We start from the raw sequence: 22,651 nt of genomic DNA on the forward strand, positions 1-22,651 counted from the left end.
GTAACTCAAAATTGTGAATTTTACGATAATCTATTAAAGGCTCGTAATGAATTGCGCGAAAATATTGAAACTTAAGAAAAATATAAAAGTCGTTGTGACAAAAATCGATATATTAATGTGAATTATAAAATAGGAGGAAAAATAGGCAAATTTCTAAAAATATTTATATTAGTATACCTTGCTTGTATTGAGAATGCAGAGTTTTCAAACCTTTTTATTAATATTATTACTTGTTCATTGCATAAAGCATACAAACTTAGAGTGTATTACGTACCTACAAGATATTTTGAAAAGACTCCTTTTAAATTATACTTAGAAGATTTAAAAAAGATGATTTTTTAAATCAAAAGATTGCATTATATGCCAAATCAAAAACAAAAATTAAAATACAATGTTCTAAGGTCGAATTGATGTTCTTGCACGTTTTTGAAGTCGTTTAATCAGAATATATGGGGAACAAATTAGTTATAAATGATAATAGATGGACTTTTTTCTGTTCCAGAAGTTCTGCACAAATTGATCAACCCAAAATATATTCTAATATTTTTACTGTACATAATGAACATTTCAGATTATTTTTTCTACACGTGTTGTTTAATACTAATATGATGTAATAAGATTTATTGAATTATATTTTGTGTTTTGTGCATTATAATCTAATAAAAGTATACAAGCTTCTTGTTCTCATTGACCTCATCGAAAATAAGCAATGGAAAGTTAATAAAAACCTATTTAAGACTTGATTAAGAATTATTTGGTACCTTATACCCTACCCCGTCTAATTGTTTTCAGTTTTTCACGAATACTTTTACGTTTCCAAAAAATGAGTCGCTATACGACTCACAAAAAAATATACATATATATTTTAAATATGTTTTACGAAAATAGTACGTTACGAGAAAAGTGCGGGAGAGACCTCGCTTCGCTCGGACGTAAACGCCTCAACAGACGAGAAATTCTTTTTTGAACATGTGTTATACCGTATTTTTCGATACTATGTGTGAAAACTGCGATTTTTAAAGCACGAGCGTAAGGGAAAATCGCAGTTTCTACACATAGTATCGAAAAAAAAATGTTTCGATACTTCATACGTAATGTACTTACTTTCCGCACGCTCGATCAAAAATGTGCGTTCTAAAACGAACTTTTAACACAAAAACTATATATATACTACAAAAAAAAATATATGTATTAAATATGCTTTACGAAAATAGTACATTACGATACAAGTGCGGGAAAGTAGATTCTTGTCTCATGTGGTGTTTACGCCCGAGCGAAGCGAGGGTAGCAAGGTACACGAGACGAGAAACTATTTCCTGAACATGTGCCGTACCGTATTTTTTGACACATGTGGAAAGTGCGATTTTCAACACACATTTTCTGCCGAGCTCAAATAAAATTTTTGATAGAATTTGCCTATATAGTTTTTATGACACGAAATCCAGTAACACCTGGAGAATCAAAGAAATTACAATATGTTTTTGGTAGAACATTGGTTATTGTAGACTGATAGAAATTTGTCATAGCGACGTTTATAAATTAAAATTATTGAATCAATTTGGAGATCATGGGCAGGAAATTATTGCGCACGTGTCTTGAAGAAATTTGGACAGGATTTATAGGAAATGACTTAAATTTTGAAAATGACGATAGTTCTGAAAACAAAAATTATTATATATAATTCTAATATTGATAATTTAAAAATTAATTATAATGTAGAATCTGAAGAAAAAGTTTTAAATGCAAATGACGTTACTACAAATGTTTATGAACCTGAAACTTTAATTGAGGAAATTAAACAATATGAATGGACTGCTCGATCTAAAAGAATTCGATAAAAATCCGAAGTATTTAGAAGATTATACTGTTTAATAATTAATGGTAATAACATTCTTTCTAATAATTTTATAATGAATATTTGGAAACCAAACATAATTGAATGTTATGTTTTTATTAAATTAGAAGCACATATAAAAATAATTTATTGGAACTAAAGAATTACAGATGGCCTTAGTGTACAGAATCTTGGAGGTATAAAAGTATGTGACAGTGAATATTAAGTGTAATGGTGTGTAGGTATATAGAAATCTTAAGGATGCTAATCGTCGAAATTTCTTTTTTAAGTAGTGAGCTACGAAGGTTGTGTATTATTCTTTTAATCGTTAATTATTTTTCTCCTATGTTACAATATTTATTATATTCTTATTTAATATTAAATAAAATTCCATCTTTCAAAGTTTCGTTTTAGACATGTATTAAAATTTTTTTAACATTACCTTAAAAGTAATGATAAGAAAAGTAAGGATTCCAAGTGAGAACCCTGCTATTTAGTACTATTCAATTGTTTCTATTACCATCCAATCGGCGATTGAATATGGGTATTGAAAAGGGAATCCAAATGGTTCTCATCCAATTCAAATTCCTTTATGCTAAAAGTTATTATTGAATCTAATTGTATTAAATACATTTGAATGACTTTTATCTTTTAATGCCTATCAAATGTTATAGAAATTAATGTATCTTTGATACGTTTTAATCGGTTTTAATAGTTTTTGTATGTTTATCGATTCCAATGTCAAATTTCTTTATATTTTACCAATCAATTTTTATGCATTCCAATTTTGATAGCTTTTTAATTGATTGTAATGTCAAAATTATTCATATGTGTGTGTGTAGAACATTGTTATGTTTTTGCAAGATTGAACACAATACCGTCGGAAAAGATCCAATATCTCCCGGGTATACCTTCGATTTTATTTATATAAGCAAGATATAGACTTGACGAAAAAAAAAATTAACCCCGACGCGTTAATAATCCGTGTTATCGCATTGTGTGATGACACAAAAGAAAAAAAACGGAAGAACACAAACTCACAATTCCCTGTAACTGCTCCCTCAGTTCAGCGATCGGCGAACTGTACCGGAGCAAATGCAAGGCGAACAAGAAAACAAGAGAAAGAGAGGGAGAAAGAGATAGAACGACTAAATGGAGAAGGAAAATCATGCGCTGCTTGTTATTGTGGATAGGAATTGGGGACTAGTCGGACTGAGCTGAAGTTCGTAGTACGACTCAGGCTCTACTTTAGTGCGGAGCATTCTATTGTTGAACATCTAATTCTGTGAATTGCAATCGGTTGAGAAAACAAAATGTACATTGCAGTTGAGTGATTCTCAGCCATTGTTAAACATTTATTCTGTGAGTGAATTAAGTGCACTGAGAGAGTACAATAACCCATAAGTTATCAGCGCGAATAAATTTACAATCTTGGAAAATCGTCAGTTTCTACTTGCTAAAAATAGTTGAACTGATAGTGGCTTGAGACTGAACTCAGCTCTCTCTCTCTCTCTCGTATTATCAATACTACTGTTACCGTGTTGCTATTGATGCTGCTACCGCTCTCAGCGCTCTTACCATAGCTCCGTCTTTCTCCGACTGCCCGTATATAAAAGCTAAAATGGTGAAAGAGTAAGAAGAGGGAGAAAAAGTGAGAGAGAGAGAGAGAGAGAGAGAGAGAAAGAGAGCGCGAGAAGAGGAAGGGAGGTAACCATGAGTGTTTGCATTGAAGTGCCCTCAGCCTGTTGCTAGTGTACTTTGTTTCCCGCGTGTGTCTTACCTGCTTAAGTGAGTGTGTGCGTATCAGTTTTTAAGTGCATAACGAATAGAGAAAAACAATAGTCAGTGAGTGATTAACACGAATATTAGTACTAAGAAAAATAAAGAGCATGTTCTTTGTATCTGCCAACATGAGAACTATACTGCAGAGCTAAATGTTTATGCTTATTATCATCCAATGCTATTGCGTGCCTTCATTTTCTGCCTGCCTCAAGTAATACTGTAACAGACGCCTCCCAACCAATCACCGTCTACCGTAGTCAGCTGTCTTTGCAACCATGTTCCATGCAGCCGTAGATTGCAGGTAAATCTGCTCACATGTATTTATAACAGATTTCTATGATCAGAAATTTTTGTTGTATCAAAACATACAATCTAGTATATTACAAAATAAATTATAACACCGATACCGGAGTTTACGTTTGCTAAAATCTTTATGTTCAAACTTTTTAAATTAAAATACGATAGAAATCTAGATTAAACATCACAGTACCAAATACTCTAGGAAGACATAGCTTACATTGTTTTCAATATTTTAGTTTTAGCCGCCTGTTATTGTAATTAGTATTTTTAACTTCAGTCCTAAAATTAAATATCAATTTCATGTACAAGCTAAAGTTTGTATTCTCTAATAATCATTAAAAAAGATACAACAATTTAATTTTCATAAAAGAATCCGCTTTTTCAAGCAAACAACATGGACAATATTTGATAATTTTAGCAATTTATTATCAGTGACAAAAATGAACGAGCGGTGCAATGCATTATTACCAATCGAAAAATAGATTTGGCTTGGTCTCGTCTCATTTTATCTTCTTGTATCAAATATCTATTTTTTCCCTACTAAGACATTTTTATTCAATAACTATGCAAATGCTATGCAATTATGCAAATGTTATCTTTTATGCAATATTATTAAAATCAACATAAGTTATTCTATATTAAAAAGTATACGATTTATTTTTATAGATTATTCGTTGTTATGTGTAAGTAAGTTACACACACGCGTATCCCTTTTCATCCATTTTTGCCTATTCTTTTAGCCCTTGTCTTGATCATTTTTAGGTTGTTTTTTCTTTTATGTTTTATAACATTTTATATTTGATTTTTTGCCCATTTATCCCCTTGTTTGCCCCTCTGGTTTTACTTTTGTTGCCCCTTTATAGCTGTGTTTTACTGTACATATTTTTTTTATACACATTTGCTTATTGTTTTAAATTTTTAAATATATTTTTTATTATAAATGAATTTATTTAATCAAATATGTTTTGCCCTTTAATAGATATTATATTGTTTATATACTCATAGTTGAGTGAACAATAATGAAATAATTAATTAATTTCAAATTTCGAATTATATATATTTATTTTAGCTAAAAGTCATAGATACCACCATTTTTTAGGCTATGTGCGCGGACTAATTTTTTGTATCGATATTTGAGAGAACGGTAATGAAATTATTAATTGATGTAATGAAAATTGTATTGATTAGTTCAATAGTCCAATTATCTTCACAAAGAATGTTTCAATTAATTGTAAAAATTTATAAAATTGTATTTATAAAATTGTAATTTTATAAAATTGTTTGCAGGACGATATTAATACACTTTGCTAGAGAATTTCGAATTCAATGTTAGGGAAGCTTAGCAAAAATTTAAGACAATGTTGGTCAATATATTATCAACATTTTTATCTTATTATTATTCCCAAATTATTGAATTAAGAGAATAGTAAACTATTATATTAAAATATTGATCAATATTTAAAAAATAAGAAAATGAATGTTGCAAATAGCTATATCTTTCAGATATATTTCAAAACAGATTTATTGTAAATATATCATACATATTTAATCAAATATTGTGTAACAAAAATTATTATGCAAATACATGTTTACAGAGTCATGGGTCTCAATAATGAAAGAAAAATTATTTTTAAGTACTATCTAACAAACCAGAAGAAGAAATATTTTATATGAAATAATATAAAATATTTCTGATATATAATATATAATATATGTTGATAATATGAAAGTATAAAAATAAAAAAAATATGTTAGTATAAAAATAAAAAAAAATATGTTAGGATATCGACATTATATCGAAAGATCAACAAAAAAATTACTATACGTTGCAAGATCAAAGAAAATAAATAAGTCGAGATATTTTCTCAGAAATGAATATTATGTAATATTTATGTTTTCAGGAATTATAATCAAATATTGTATAAAAAAATTCATTACATATCGATACCATATCGAAAAATCAAAATATAAATGTCACAATATCTTCGGAGAAATGAATTCGTAAGATTTTTGTTTTCAGTGTCTCATGAGAATACTATTAAAAAAATGCACCATTACATTTACCTCAGTGGAGATGAGAAATAATATGATGGATTAAATTGTAACGTATATCGGGAGTTAGCGATCACAGTGAACAGGGTGCGAAGCTCTACTGGTATCATCCTATATATGTAGGGATTGGGAATTTTGGACCCCTTAGTCGTTCACATTTTGTGCCTTTTGTCCTTTTGTACCACTTTTTGCTTCTTTATATTATTTATGATTTTTCTAATTTTTTTTTTTCATTTTTATTTTCAGTACAAATTCTTAAAAATATGAACGAAGCGTAACATCATTGATGTTCTATTGTATTTTTCTATAAATAATATTATTGATGGTAATAATTAATTTGTTAGTGTATAGATGGTATTGTGTCACTATTATTTAGAAATAGTTTCAAGCGCGCTTTTCGCGCTTATAGTAATATTCAATATTCAATATAATATATTATATACATAAATCAGCAATTCTTTACTTTGAAACACTTAACTTACCTCGATATCAATAGATCAATAAAAATAAAATTGTGTTGATATTCGTCGACTTAGCAATAATTTCAAATCAAATAACGTAACAGATTTTTAGGCGTTTAGCTGTAAAGTTAATGGGTAGCACACCAACTTAATTTTTCCTTTTTCAAATAAATAAAACCATTAGCAACGCTTTATAACTTAAATTTCTTTATTTTTCAACATATTGATACCATAGTGTTGCATTTTGAAAAAAAAAGTTATAAATCGGTTTCAAAATGTATGCGATTAGAGAATAGTTCTTTTTTTAAAGTAAAGCTTTTGTGATTGTCTTTACTTTGTGATATCGGGTTTTTCAAATTTTGAATTATATATATTTATTTCAGCTAGCTGAAAGTCATAGAAACGACCATTTTTTAGGCTATATGCGCGAATTAATTTTTTTTATTGATATTTGAGTGAACAAAAGTACTTCCCAACTCTTCAATAGTACGGTAAAACTCTAAAAGACAAACAAATATTTCTGTATCAGAACTAAAACATTTTTTTTCATAAAAATTTTTTTTTTTAGTTTTATCTATTTCTTGCAATTTTTGCAATTTCGATATCTTTCTTACTTATATATGGTGAAAACATATTATATAAACATTAATCTTTACTAAATTTCCACATTACTGTACATAATTCAAAATTAAATATGAAATTATTTTAATATATTTTTATTTGCTCATTTTTGTGAAAGATCAAGTTGTAACATAAGTAAACATTTATTGGACATATATTTTGTGATATAAACAACAACTAAAAATTTTCCAAACAACTAACAAAAAATAGATATTGTATTTTATTTAATACACTTTATTTAATAATTTTAAACCCTTATACATGAAATATATAATACAATATTGTAAAGATATGAAGAATAATAAAATAAATATTATTTTAGACAGTAACAGTTAAAACGTAGTTAAGTGGTACCAGCAAATGCAACCAATTTTGCCGCGATCACATAGTACCATACCATTCTTCAAACGAGCTGCTCGCGGCTAACTCGCAGGTGAATTGCTAACAACATAAAATTCTTATACGGTCCGCGAAGACAGCAGGGTTCACTCGTCTCACGTTCACCCGAAGGATGAAGGGAAATAGGACGTTAAAGAAACGACTAAACGTACACAATGTGGTAGTGTTTATTTACGTTAATTGTCCATTATAAACGGCGGCGCGGTAACGTTTGCCGCTCGCCCGATATCCGAAGTTCCGTCGAACTTTGTCACAATGTATCATTGTTCACTTGCGAGAGGGAGAATAACGGTGTACGTATTTACGTGTGGTTCGCTATGTTTTGTTGTAGGCAATGTCTCTGTTCTGGTCTATTCTCTTGGACGAACGCTCCGTTTTACTTCCGGACATGCGTTAGTTCCGGAAAGATTGTATCATCGATATGTGGTCCGTCGGAGAAGGCTTGTTTGGAATCGAGCAAAATTTAACTTCGTCGTCACCTCAGAAGATCGTCATAAATCCACGAACTACATTTCTCGCATAAATTAAAGGAACAAAAAATATTTCTAATTTTTTTAGCAATTTTCAACAGGCTGTATTTCAGTGATTATCTTACAGGAAATGAACAAAAAAAAATAGCTTTTGAAACTTGAAGACTAGATTTCGAATTTTTCGGAATACTTGTAGCCATGTAATTCTTGGGTAAAACACAAAAAAAAAATTTTTCCAAAATTTTTACCTTATTATTTTACTCTACGGACATGAAAAATTTTTTTTAAGCTAGACCAATGCATAGGTCGGATAGCCTGTTCATTCAGCTTCAATTTGCTTTTTGCGGGAGTCAGATACGATCATTTGTCTTTGAAATATCGAATTTTGAAAGCAAAAGGATTCTTTTTTACTCAACTGCCGATATCTCTGAAACTACTGATCGCCCAGCGAATGGACAGGCGGTTTCGTTTTCTGCAGAAGTTTTCCTACAAAAATCTGTTATGGTTGAATGGAAAAAATTTTTTTCCACCTGTAACGTTAACGTGAAAAAAGAGCAAAAAAGTTCCAATTTCCCTTTTTTTGGTTGATCGTTTGTATCTTTGGCAATATTGGGGGAAAAATTTAGGCAAGAAAAAAATTTTACAATCTAACATAATCCAAAGACCCCCCTAAGTTTTTAGATCGATCGGTTCATCGGTTTTCCTGGACCGATTGATTGAAATTTTGAAAAAATTACGGGAACATGATTTTTGTTCCTTAAACTTGACTTAATCTTTTTAAAAATGAATAATTTCATTCTTTTATAATTTTTACTCAATTTTGAGTTTTCTGAAAATTGATTAACAAAAAAAAAATTTTTAAAAAATTTTTGAGAAAATTTTTTTTATAAATTGATAAAAAATTTGAAAAAAAAAAAAAAAATGTTTCTCACGTTAAAAAAATTTCCGTAAAATTATCTTTAAAAAATATCCAAAAAATCAACAACAAAAAATGTAGAAAACAGCTCATCCTAAAGGCCATCCCTGTGACTTCCCACTAATTTATTTTTTGGAAAATTAAATTTTCAAAATTTTTAAAATTAAAAAAAACCGAGAGGTCATTTCTGACTTACCTCGTTGAAGCTATGGACATATTCAGACCTTTTTTTGCCTAAAAAAAATGTTATTGAATAGAATTAAAGTTGTTATCCCGAAGGTGCCCATGGTACTCATTTTTCAGAAATTCTGAGCGATAAATTTTTTACGTTTTCTGCAGCGCCATTACGTGATACAAAACAGTTGTTTTCAAAACTTTTCGACTTCTGGTAATAAAAACCAACCAACAGTTTTTTTCATTATTTTTAAAGAAATTACTGACAGCATCTTTTAAAGTCCAATTTATCCCATAATGCCTCCCAGGCGACATTTATCTGCCCCAGAAGTTGCTCGGCTAGAAACCTTTGTTCAGGAGGGTTATATATATCTACAGGTTGGTAAAGAACTCGGTGTAAGTGTTTCGGTTGTGTCTCGTGCGTACAACCGATTCCGGTAAACAAATGGATACCAACGACGTGCTGGACAAGGACGACATCGAGCAACGACTCGTCGTGATGATCGAGCAATCATTCGACAGGCTATCCAAGACCCTTTTGCTCCAGCAAACGTCATCGCTCGAAACTTCCCGAATCGTCAACAACAGCGACAGCAACAAAAAACAACAACAACAACGACAGCCGCGAAATATTTCTCAATCGAAATCGTCTTCGGGAATCTGGACTCCGTGCTCGAACTGCTGCCCATAGACCGATGTTGACCGTAGCACGTCGTAGAGCTCGTCTGCAGTACACTCACAACCATGTGAACTGGTCAATGAGAAATTGGAACAGCGTTTTTTTTTCTGGCGAGTCTCGGTTTTGCCTGCATGGTAACGACCGAAGACCTCGAGCTTGGCGTCGTACAGGTTAACGTTATCAACAGCGTTTTATTCGTCCCATAGCTGCTTACGGTGGAGGATCGGTGATGGTTAGGGCTGCAATTTCAAGGGATTCTCGTACTCCTTTAGTGATTGTTTGAGACACTCTCAATGCTAGGCGTTACATCGACTGAATCTTGTAACCTCACCGTATTACCGTTAGCACGAAACAGGAGAGGATTTATTTTTATGCTAGATAATGCTAGGCCTCACACAGCGAATATCACCCATCAATTCTTTCAGAGGAACAATTCAATCAGATTGTTGAGGTATCCTGCAATGAGTCCTGATCTGAATCCCATAGAGCACATCTGGGACATATTAGGCCGCCGATTGCGTCAAAATTATCCCCATCTAAATAATTTAGCAGAATTACAGAACGCTCTCATAAGAGTTTGGCGTCAGATCCCTCGACGGATGATCTGAAATTGCATTTCGAATATGCGACAAAGGTTGCAAGCTGTAATTAGGAGTAGAGGCAGGAACACTTGATATGGAACACATACACATTACACACACTTTAGAAAATGAGTTTGGTGTCGTTAAATACTGTGAAACTGACAAACCACAGGGTCTCATTTTTTCCGAAAACGAAATTAAAAATTTTTTTTCGAAACAACCATGACAGATTTTTGTAGGAAATCTTCTGCTGAAAACGAAACCCCCTGTCCGTTCGCTAGGCTACCAATAGTTTTTCAGATATCGGCAGTTGAGTAAAAAAGGATCCTTTTGCATTCCAAATTCGATATCTCGAAGACGAATGGTCGTATCTGACTCCCGCAAAAAGCAAATTGAAGCTGAATGAACAGGCTATGCGACCTACATTGGTCTAGCTTGAAAAAATTTTTTCATGCCCGTAGAGTAAAATAATAAGGTAAAAATTTTGGAAAATTTTTTTTGTGTGCTTTATTCAAGAATTGCATGGCTACAGGTGTTCCGAAAAATTTGTAACAAAAAAATTCGAAATCTAGAGAGAGTCTTCAAGCTTCTAAAGCTATTTTTTTATTTCTTGTACGACGATTTATCACTGAAATACTGTTGAAATTTGCTAAAAAAATTAGAAATTTTTTTTGTTCCTTTAATTTATGCGAGAAGTGTAGTTTACAATTACCAAAGAGATTTAGACAAATAAGTATTAAAACTAGTTATATCAGGGCCATAACACTTTTCAGTTAGCTTCCAAATAATCTCAAACTAATGGACAACAAAATTAACAGAAAAAAGAAACTTAAAAAATGGATACAAGAAAATTCCTAATTTTGAATACAGAAGATAACCTAAAACTAAATTATAAAAAATTAAAACAAATCATTGGAAATGTATGTTCTACATCGAAAGTCCATGAGGAAATATATATAGATCAAAACAACTTTATAATATATATTGATAGAAACGCCTTTAATTTTTAGAATAAATCTCATTTTTGAATCTCGCGAACCATAGCGTGCAAAATGAGTAATTACTATTAATTATTATTTTTAGTATGAGCTCATTAAACCGAAATGAAATTGAAATATATCGATCAAATATTGATGGATGTTAGAACATACATTTGTGTACACAGCAAATGTAACTTACATCATAACAGATCTCATAGAAGAATAATAACATAACTATAAGAAAATACAATATAATTCCACACGAGGATGGAATACAATAATCAAATAAAGAAATAATAATGGCACAAACAAAAATAATAAGCAAAAAACAAACAAAAAGCGAAACTAAAAGAAATTTAGACGATTGCAAGAAACCCTACCAAACGGGTTTTAAACCAATAAATTTTATAAAAGCAGTACATTCTGAAACAGAATCTCCAGCAATCAGTAACACATTGCCTTATAAGCCTATTGAAACAGTCTTTGAAGTAATCGATTAAGTGGTTGAAGTTAATGGGTATACGGATGAAAACATTAAAAGCTAAACTAGCCCCTCATAAGTTAATTTTGCAACCTAACTGTCACACAATGACATACTGACTGTTATTTTTGTGTAATTCATTTGCAAGGTTTCTGTAGTAAATATAAAAATTCAATTTCTAATCCTAATATCTCGCCTGAAATCAAACCTTTTTTTTACTAGAATCTTCTGTTCGTAACAAATCATTGCCCTTCAAAGAAGTGGCATCTGTTCCCAGGTCTTTAAAAAACCCGAAACACATGAAAGATGTAAGCGTGGAGGATGGTCATCAGTCAGATGATAGTGTACGAGGTATGTTCAAAAAATAACGAGAATTTTCGTTTTATGAAAAAAATATTTATTTATTCATCTACATTAATGTTGTCGCCTTCAAAGTAGTCCCCTTCGGATACAATACACTTATGCCAACGCTTTTTCCAATCCTCGAAACACTTTTGAAACTCGATCTTTGTAATAGCTTTTAGCTCTTTCAGCGATTCGCTTTTAATGTCATCTATGCTTGTAAAACGACGGCCTTTTAATGTTCTCTTTATTTTTGGAAATAGAAAAAAGTCACATGGAGCCATATCTGGCGAATATGGAGGCTGAGGCATCGTTATAGTTTCGTTTTTGGCCAAAAATTCACGAACAAGCAATGAAGTGTGAGCAGGCGCATTATCGTGGTGCAAAAGCCATGAATTGTTTTGCCACAAATCCGGGCGTTTTTTTCGGATTGCTTCACGCAAACGACGTTGAACTTGTAGGTAGTACTGCTTATTGATTGTTTGACCTTGTGGCAAGAATTCATAATGCACTATGCCATTAAAATCGAAGAACACAGTGAGCATAACCTTCACATTCGACCGCACTTGTCGAGCCTTTTTCGGTCTTGGCGATCCAGAATGCCTCCACTGGGACGATTGAGCCTTAGTTTCGACATCATATCCGTAAACCCATGTTTCGTCACCTGTTATAACACGTTTTAGTAGTTCTGCATCGTTATTGACTTCATTTAGCGACTTCTGAGCAACTTCCATTCGCCGCTGTTTTTGTTCGAAATTCAACCATTTTGGAACGAATTTTGCTGCCACACGTTTCATACCCAAAACATTCGAAAAAATTTGATGGCATGAGCCAACTGATATGCCAACATCATCAGCGACTTCTCTGATTGTGATTCGGCGATCGTTCATAACCATTTCTTTCACTTTTTTCACGTTTTCATCGGTTGTTGATGTGCTTGGGCGTCCGGGTCGTTCGTCATCTTCAACGTTTTCGTGGCCATCTTGGAAACGCTTATACCACTCATAAATCCTTGCTTTACTCATAGCAGACTCACTATATGCCTTTGTTAACATTTGACAAACTTTACTACACTTTATTTCATTTTTTACGCAAAATTTAATACAAATTCTTTGATCCATTTTTTTTCACAAACGAAAATCGCCGAGCTCGAAAAACACGTCTAACGTTAGCGGCTGCCACTTGAAAAGTAAGCAATGAATATTGCTGAAAATTTTATCGTACTTCGGGGGCATGTGTACCAACATAATAAAAAAAAATTTTATACAAGCGGACTCTCCAAACCCGCGAAATTTAAAAATTCTCGTTACTTTTTGAAAACACCTCGTATATTTAAATTCAGATGAAGCTCCAGATTGTTCAGACGAGGTTTGTTGAATAATTTGTTTTGAAAGGTAAAAGTGATACTTTCAAATGCAGAACCCGTTTTTAAGCAAAAAAAAATTAATCGCGATGTAATATACAGGGTGGGCCTTTTGGATGTATCGGTCCAAATATGTTCCTGATTTTACATGATAGTGAAAAATGGCCCGAATAAAAGTTGTAAGGTTTATTATATAACTGAACTGACTTGAACTGAAGTTTCAAGGTCATTTCAAGGTCAATTTTGTTTTTTTAAATAGGAATCCCTATTATTGACACTGTATTTAGAAAGAGCGGGAAATTTTACATCAAAAACGATATTTCCAAAAATTTTTTATGACCCTTACAAGGTCATATTAAGGTCACATGCTAAAAAATACTGTGGTTGCTATGTAACAGCATTTTATGATAGAGTAATCGTGATTAATGTACTTTTACGAGAAACAACTTAAGAACTCAATAACTCAAATAACCTATTAACCCAATCACCTAAATAATCTAATAATCAATAACTTAAATACAATAACCAATAATTATGAACTTCAATAACTAAAGAACCCAAAAACTAAGGACCCAATAACATAAGAATCGAAGAACTAAGGATCCAATAACATAAGAGCCCCAATAACTAATAACCCTAATAACCTAATAACCCAAAATATAATAACTCAATATTACTCAAATACTCATAAGATAATATCATAAAATTAAAAAATAATATTAACGATAAATTAACAAAAATATTCAAAAAATATCATCATCCAACAGAAAATAGAAATTCATTTTAAAAAATCATACTTTAAAAAAATCATAGTTAAACCAAAACTTGATCATGGCTGACTAAGGTCCGAATGATATTGTCGATACAATAATAGTCCTAAGAGAGTGTCAAAACAATTGCAGCGGCTCGACTATATACTGAACGTTATCTTTTGAGGAGGCATCCTAATCACGTAATATTACGATAATTGTCTGAAAGAGCCCAGGATGGACATCTTATTCGTCAACGAAGGCATCGCAAATACGACGCAAATGATCCTCGTACTATAAATGTCCTAGCAGCTGTTCATCTTGATTCGCATGTCAGCAGTCGGCAAATTGAGAGGGAAATCAGTATACCACGAAGGACGGCTTTGAGAATTTTGAATGCTCTCCATTACCATTCTTACAATATATCATTGGTTCAACAATTAAGGCTGAATCATATTCAAGCCCATGTTGAATTTTGCTAGTGAGCTTTAGAGACGATAGAAAATCACCCAGATTTTTTAAGATATGTTCGGTTTTCAGATGAGGCTAAATTTTAGAGTGATAGTCAACTAAATAGACATAATTGTCACTATTGGTCTGACAAAAATCCTCCCTGGCATAGGGCTCTTGACCATCAAAATCGATGGAGTCTTATGGTGTAGTGTGGCACAGTCTATAGTTACCTGATTGGTATTTTTTGATAGAAATGTGGATCAACATAGCTATTAGGAATTGCTGACGGACTGATTCCCAAAACTTTTGGCGGAAGTCGATTTGAAAACACTACGTCAAATGTGGCTCCAACACGATGGTGCATCTCCCCGAATAGTACGTGCATTTCTAAACCAAAATTATAATGAGAGGTGGATAGGTCAAGAAGGTCGAGTTAACTGACCTCGCCGACGTTTTATTCGTTTTCGGAGACACGCCCGGTGCGTGAACGAGTAATAGAGCGTGAGGCTGGGTCACGCCCAGCCGTGTCCCGAAGGATACCCGGTACCGGTGCGTGTGGGTAACCGGCGAGGTGCGCGGGTGCGCGAGCCAGGAATTTGACGTGCTGCAGCACCGAACAATAGAGAGGTGGCACAAACAACAACAGCAATTCTCGGGTGAAACAACGGATTGACGCAGTATTGTGGAGCGAGCGAGAGGACGAGCAAGATAGACAGCTACGACGACAAACATCAGCGAAACGGTCAGCGAGGGGCACACCAGTGACGTCACACTGCGGAGCGCTCTAGCCGTCGGAGAGGCTGAAGGTCGAGATTGGTGCCGTGTTTTTCTCTTGTTTCTCTCTCTCTTGCATGTTTGGGCGCCAGCTTATGGATGGTAGCACGGCAGACCTGCTGGCTACCCGTTGATAGTTTATCGGCGGGAAGTGTTTTTCGGGCATTTATTGTAATATTTAGCTCTAACAAGGGAATCGGCAGGCTGGCCAGCCACCAAGTCACCTTCGCGTTCGTGTTTGTTATTGTGCCGCTCGTAGTGTATAAGCGCGAGATCGCAGTCTTGTAACCTATTGTTAACGATTAAAGTATTAGTGTGTTAATCTGCTGTTGTGTTTATTCACCGCTGTATCACTTCTCATCCCGATTTCGGATCTGTGCGTTTAACGTGTTTATGTTCGACGCGTTATTCAGTCGTGGGAACGTCTTTTGCTTCCCGAATCTCCGAATAAATAATTTGTATCGACGGCCGCGAGCAACCCAGACGGGTATTATTATGGACAATAATATAACCTAATAACCTGGGGTTATTATCTTGTGGTAATAATTATTATTAATTATGGACAAGATCCTTTGTTTAGTATAGGTTACTTGAATTGACTTTGTTTCATTTATCGTTATTTTCCATTTATTGAACTAGTTTAGAGCTACATCCAGGTATTTCTGCATATTGTAGAAGGTTGCTTTTTCATTTGCGTGTGAAATGAATATAGCTGTATCGTCTGCGTACGTGGCGATGTTGACATTTTACATGGTTAGGAGATCATGGGTACACAGGGTGTACCAAAAGTAACTGTAAACCTGGAATAACTTTCCAGTATCGCATTTAAAAATAGTTCTACGGTTTGACCTAAAGAAAAATGAGCTTGGAAACTATTCGAATGATGCAGAAGGCTGATGTAAATGAATGTATGATCAATAAAAGAGTGGTATAATCGTTTCAAAAGAGACCGCATTTTTGTTGATAGTGATTCTCGTTCTGTCCGACCTTCGTTGACAAAAACAATGGATAATATAGAGTGGCTACGACATGCGATTGAACAAGATTGTCGCAATATGAAAAGCAGTGACCCATGGATATTGGCTTGTGGCACTCCCATTCTTACTGTTTTTATTTGACTGTGTATTGTTTGTTTAAGCTCTTTGTTTTCTGTCTGTTAAATAATTTTTTATAAGGTTATAAGCTTTGCCTCTAATACCATAATTAAATAATTTATCAAGTAAAATTGTACACGTATGGTCTACTCTATCAAAAGCTTTGACAAGGTCGAGAAAAGTTATAGCAATCGGATCACTTTAATTAAGTTGTTTGTATATAATATTTGTTACATAATTTCATGCATCTTTGGTGCTTTTGTTCTTTTGGAAGCCAAATTGTTTACTTGATATTAAGTTGCAATCTTCTGTAAAGCTTAAAAATCTTTTATGGATAATTTCTTGGAAAATTTTTGCTATGTTAGAGATGAGCGATATTGGCCTATAATTATTAGGTAAAAATTTTTCTTTGGTTTTGTGTATAGGTATTATTTTTGCTTCTTTTAGTACATCTAGCCAAATTTCTTTTTCAATGCTTAAGTTTGTTATGTATATATGGGAGATGTTATAAATTTAGTTAATATTTTTATTACTTTCGTGCCATCGATTCCACCGTTTTTATTTTTCATTTTGGCAATGATCTCCTTTATTTCATACGTGTATGTAGATTTCAAAAATATGCTTTTTTAATTTATTTCTGTCATTTTTATGTTATGGTTTAGTTGTGGGTTTATTTTGCTACTAACAATAAGTTCTATTCCAATACTGCAAACAAATTCATTCATTTTTTCTGCTATTGTTGTTAGTTTAGTAATTTTGCCATTATTATCAAAGATGTAGTCAATGTAATTTTTGTTGTTGTGTTTTTCTCTAATTTATTATTAATTATTGACATTGGAATTACGTTATATGTTTTTTTAAAGAAAAATATGAAAAAAATTCTACTTGTGAATACGTAAACGCAAGTGCGATCGTACAAATACGGCCCTTTATCTCTCTTGAAGTGTACGTAAGTCTAATAGTGCTCGAAATTGTTTACTTTCATCACCCAAAATTAGCATATGTTGAGTAAGAAAGTATGAGGTTACGTATACGTGCGAGTGGAAAAGAAGCAATGATTCGTGCGCCAGCAGCAAATCTTTCCAATCTCGTTCCTTCTCGTCATCGTTCTTACTTCGTGTGATTTGGCGGTCATCGATACCCCATCAAAGAGCTCTTCTTGTATGTTGAACTGATTCGCTCTATGATACAGTAAAAGTGGCGCGGATACTCAAGTGTGTGCATGTCGCTTGCAGGTTTGATAATGTTACGGTAGGGATGGCTGACAAAAGTTGAGTTAGATAAAAGAAAACCTAAAGCTGAAGGGTGACGTTCAAGTACGAACGCTTTATTTCAGCTTTGACTCTCATAATATTTCCCTTTAAACGACAGATACTTAAATACAAAACAAGAGATTAATAGCGGGCTCAAGTAAGAATTTAAGTAGCCGAGAAAGACAGGAAATGCACGCGATCTCGAAAGGCAATTTACTCGCGGTTTTACACTAAGCGTAGGTTTACGAAATCGAGCACTACTTTATTACGATTTCAGTTGCTGGCAAACTAACGAGCTTTGTTGGCTTTTTCGTCGCTCCTTGCAGACGACATAGTTGTCCCGAAAAAGATAGCGTACGGCGCTCAAGTACTCGGTTACTAGGTAATCACTCCGCATCACTCGCCTCGCCTTGGAAGGTGCCTGTTTGCACGGATCTGGCTCGCACGGGGAACCTCGCATTAAAACTTATGGGATGCGTGACTTGTCAAGCTTAAGGAGCACGCTGTTTGGGATCACTTGTAAACGAAGTGTTCTCGTGTGAAGCTCAAACTATACTACTTGTCCTGACCCACGTAACCAGTCTCTCTCTCTCACTCTCTTTCTCTCTCTCTGTCTCTCTTTGCTTTTGGCCATGTATTTTCGTGTGCTCATTTGCCGGACGGCCGTCGGCTGGTCATATACGCGACGCACAATAGTTGCCAACCGTTGCAGTATGTATATGTGATATAATAAGTTCTGAAAAATTGGAATATTGTTATATTAATAAGATTATTTTTAGGTTCTAACACTCAGTATAACATTTTATAACTCTGTATAAATTCTCACACTTTGTATAGTTTCTGACACTCAGAATAATTCGTAACACTCAGTATAAATTTTAATCATTTCAGTACTATAATTTGAAAACCAAATCCAATATTCCGAAATTCTGACCAACTTCCGTATACTAGATTATGGTAAGTTAGAATTTCTAGTAGTTTCGAGTTCTAACAGTTCAGATTTTAGGGAATGTTTTTATTTTAGCCGGTTCAAGATTGACATTTCTGACTCCAACAGTTTGGAATTGGACTTAAAAACCTAGACTACACCAATACTTACAGTTGGAACTAGTATATAAATAAAAAAATCGTCAATTTGTTTAGACAATATTTAACAGGAAATAAGTAATAATCAATATGGTTGTAGTACACGATGATTTACCAGCCAGTGCCACAATAAAACCGTCATTATTAAATGCTGACCTGTTGCACATTTAAAAAAAAGATAAGATAGCGAGAAACGTAGCGAATAGGATAACTGATAATATGAATGAGTATATTGGCAACTAATTACGCTTAGTAGGTTGAAGAATATTCAATGATGACAGCACAGACCAACTGGAGCTATTGCGATTGTGATTCAAGAACAAAGACTCTCGGTTAATCTATCGATGGCTCGTAGTCAACGAATAGACAGCTATCTACTTTTTGCAAGATTTTTATGGAACAAAGGGTACGAGACTGACTCCAATATAACCATAAATTGACGACCAAGAGTAGGCACAACCAATGCAATGTCGACGGCTGGTGAGAAGCTGGAAACAGATGAACGTCAAAATAAAAAGAAAAACAGAGTATTAAATATATCACACGACATAGAGAACATTCGTCGACAAACCACGCCACTAAGGCAATTGCACACACCCTCACCGACATTGACATGAGGACAGACCGATATGAATGAAAACCAAACAGATAATAATGATATACCAGCCGCTAGAAATCGGCAAACTGAAGTAGCCCAAATCAGCTCAGACGATGACTACTACCGATTTCAAATGCTGTACTCGTTGTCATTTCACAAACCGCATAGCAACGCAGAATCACCATCAGAAGCCGAGTAGAAGTCGTGCAGACGATCAAAGTCATTACTTAAGGAGAGAGTAACCAGGGGCGTAACTATGAAAATTCACGGTTCACCGTGCATTGACCAAAGCAAAGTGAGTACGGATGCGAATTTCGTACAGTCATTCCGACCAGGTCTAAACTAACAGCAACTGACCAGACAACAACAAAATAAACGAAAAATAGATAATCCAGAAGTAACAAGACACTCGAACTTCTCGATGACCATCAATAGACGATGAAAGTAAATACAGAGCACAAATAGTCAAATACTTACTTCCTATGACAGACAGCAAAATGACATCAAAAATAAACGATGGCTGATGATCAAATAACACATGGAATCAGAAATACATAACGAAAACAAAAAATTTAAACTATTTATAAAAATTGAGATGTTCAAATTATTCTCAAAGGATGGAACAATAGCGAGTTTTTACATAAACGTTTCCATAATAATGAAAATACACTATTACGTCCAATTATTTACTCAATTAATAGTCCAACATTATATACTAGCTACAATTATTTATACACCACTAAAACCTTTAATTAAAAAACCTTGTTCTCATATTACTAATAGTCATCAACCACAATAAAATTAAACTATATATATTGTAACGGGGTAACACCGTTTAATTATATTTTTATTCGCGCGGCTTTGTTGAAAGGGCGAATATAATTATCTATGCTCAAAACGCAATCCAGAGAGCATGGGGAGACAGGTGTCAATCAACCAGTAAATCTATTAAGCTATAAGAAAGTGAGTGGAAGCAATAAGAAGTAAGCGAGTCGAAAACACTTGTTAGTAACACGAACAGAACCTTTTATTATCACTCAAATGCTATATAAGGTCGGCCCGCTGGTTTGTTTACATCGACGCTCGCTCATCGACAACACGTATTGTCGGGACGCTCGCTGCTCTTCGTTATTGGAGCCGTTACATGCACGCTTCGAATATGATAAATCGATTGTTAATCATGCGACCGCGATCGCGAGATTAAGCTGGCCAGCTGAAGGAAATGATAGAGTCACACACTGCGAGAAGACAGTTATTGTTAGCGTCGCGGGTCGCGAATGCGCGCACACACGGCTTCGCCCTCGATGGCGAAACCTCACACACTCTGCCGGTCTCGTGGAGGGCGGCGTTTCTCCGCCGGCTCAGGTCTCTCCTTTCGTAGGCACACAGCACCTCGTCAACTGCGATCACTCTCCTAGATCAATGGCACGGATGATCTTTGTGGGTTTTCGGTGTTGGCGGCACGTAGATCGGTAGTAGCGAAACGAAAGAGCGAATGAGCGTGATGATGGTCGATGCTTCACTAGTCCAATTTCAAGCGCGCGCGTTCCGTCTGCTCGCGCGCCGAGTTCGTCACGTTCCTCATCTCTCCAGTAGGTGCTGCCCCCGCGAGCAGCAGTTAGGTTATATTACTAGCGCTAATTTGACGCTTACCGTCACAGCCCCCTTCCAGTCTGGACCTACAGGGTCCTTGACGATAATTCTATTAGCGCTGTCCCTTCCGAGGTAGAGAGGAGAAAGGGTAATAAAGGGTATTAGTCCATGTGATGTTTAGCTGAATTTTTATTTCGTCGACAGGAGTAGAAGTGGCCCTGCCCACGGGGGCAGGGCAAGATCACCTGGCTGGTCTTGGCAATTCCTCCCGTCCTTGGTCGTCTAGAGGAGGACGACCGCGCACCTCCCACTCCAGCCTCTTTTGGACCAGGTCGGCGTGCCGTCGCATGCGGGGGCAACGGTCCGTGCGGGTCACCCCGGGGTAGTAGCATACGTTGCACCTTTCCCACTGAGCGCGGGAAAGGGTGCTCCGTGGGAGGCCTCGTTCCCTGGGGGTCAGTGGCAACCCGTCCCTACGGTTCGGGGCGGACCACAGCGGTCTTTCAACCGCGGGGTCCTCACCCGCGGGCCCTAATACCACATTGATGTGGATGGGCCCCGTTGCATGACCACCCTGGCCGCCGTCCACATTCACCACCAGGTTTACCCCGCACGTTTGCGGGCCCTGGCGCGGTGCGACATCCGACCTGACCTCCGGAGCCGCTGTCCTGGCTCCGATGATCGGAGGCTGGGGAAGGTCCATGGATTTGCCACTCGCCGGGCCCTCGAGGGCCTGGCGGTGACGCTGCTGTACCTCCTTCAGTGCCGACGCGAACTGGCGACGGTGGGACACCACCTTATCACAGTAGTCCATGTCGTCTGGGTGGTGTCCCACAGCCGCGTACGCTTCGTATTCGGCGTACACGGCCCGTTGGAGGGCGTTGAGGGTCGCCCAGCCTCGTTCGACTTCCCTCAACCCCTCTACTATTTCCTCCCAGGTCCGTTCGCCAGACGAGGGTGTCTGGCTAGCGAACCTGGGACACCAGGTCGCGTCGGTGGCACCCTCCTCCGCTTGGGTGCCAACGGATGCCGTCGGAGCCTTCATTGGGATAGATCCCGCTGGGGGTCCAGACAGTGGCGCGGCGTCGTCGCGCGCGATGCCGGGTGTCGTCGATGGTCGCGTGGCCGAGTCTTCCGTCGGGAGCTCCTCGATAAGCACGGATGACGAGCTCTCGTGAGCTCGCACCCGTGCTTGTTCCTCCTCTTCTCTTCGGGCACTTATGAGGTGCAGGGCGGCATGAACCACGCCTTCAACGGCGGGACCCAAGTCCAAGCCGATGAGGGCGGCCGCCGCTTGCTCGAATTGTTCGAGCGTGATCTGCATCCTGTAATAATCCGGCAAGTTAGTATCCTGAACATCTTTGGATATTGAAGGTGGGCGCTTGTTCGGCTGCTCAGGGCCTACGTTGCCGGAGTCGAAGGTGGGGTTCTTGGCGTCGGTCTCCCAGGTCCTTCGTTCACCGTGTCTCTTGCATTTACGGTTGGCGTTTTCGGTGGTCTACCCCTCTTCCTTTTCCCGATGATGGGAGGAGGGTCTCGAGTAGTCTGTCGATGTTGTATAGTGTGTGTGGTTAGCGCGCACTTACGTCTCCCTCGTGGGCGCTTCATCGCGTTAG

At 35.9% G+C, this 22,651-nt stretch overlaps 1 protein-coding gene across 4 annotated transcripts in view; it reads left to right on the forward strand.

The window, feature by feature from the left end:
- The first annotated feature begins 3,081 nt into the window (after nucleotides 1–3,081).
- Nucleotides 3,082–22,651, forward strand: part of LOC131674304 (receptor-type guanylate cyclase Gyc76C-like) — a 1,727,826-nt gene continuing 1,708,256 nt past the window's right edge. For 3 of the 4 annotated variants that reach the window (XM_058952904.1, XM_058952926.1, XM_058952919.1), the window contains exon 1: nucleotides 3,082–3,917. The gene's annotated coding sequence lies outside the window, so the exon portion shown is untranslated. The remainder of the gene's footprint in view (nucleotides 3,918–22,651) is intronic. The other variant, XM_058952912.1, reaches the window with a different exon arrangement.

Source organism: Phymastichus coffea, unplaced genomic scaffold (assembly GCF_024137745.1).
Source record: "Phymastichus coffea isolate CEN01 unplaced genomic scaffold, Cenicafe_Pcof_1.1 PCOF00014, whole genome shotgun sequence".
In the NCBI taxonomy this organism is placed as follows: Eukaryota; Metazoa; Arthropoda; class Insecta; order Hymenoptera; family Eulophidae; genus Phymastichus; species Phymastichus coffea.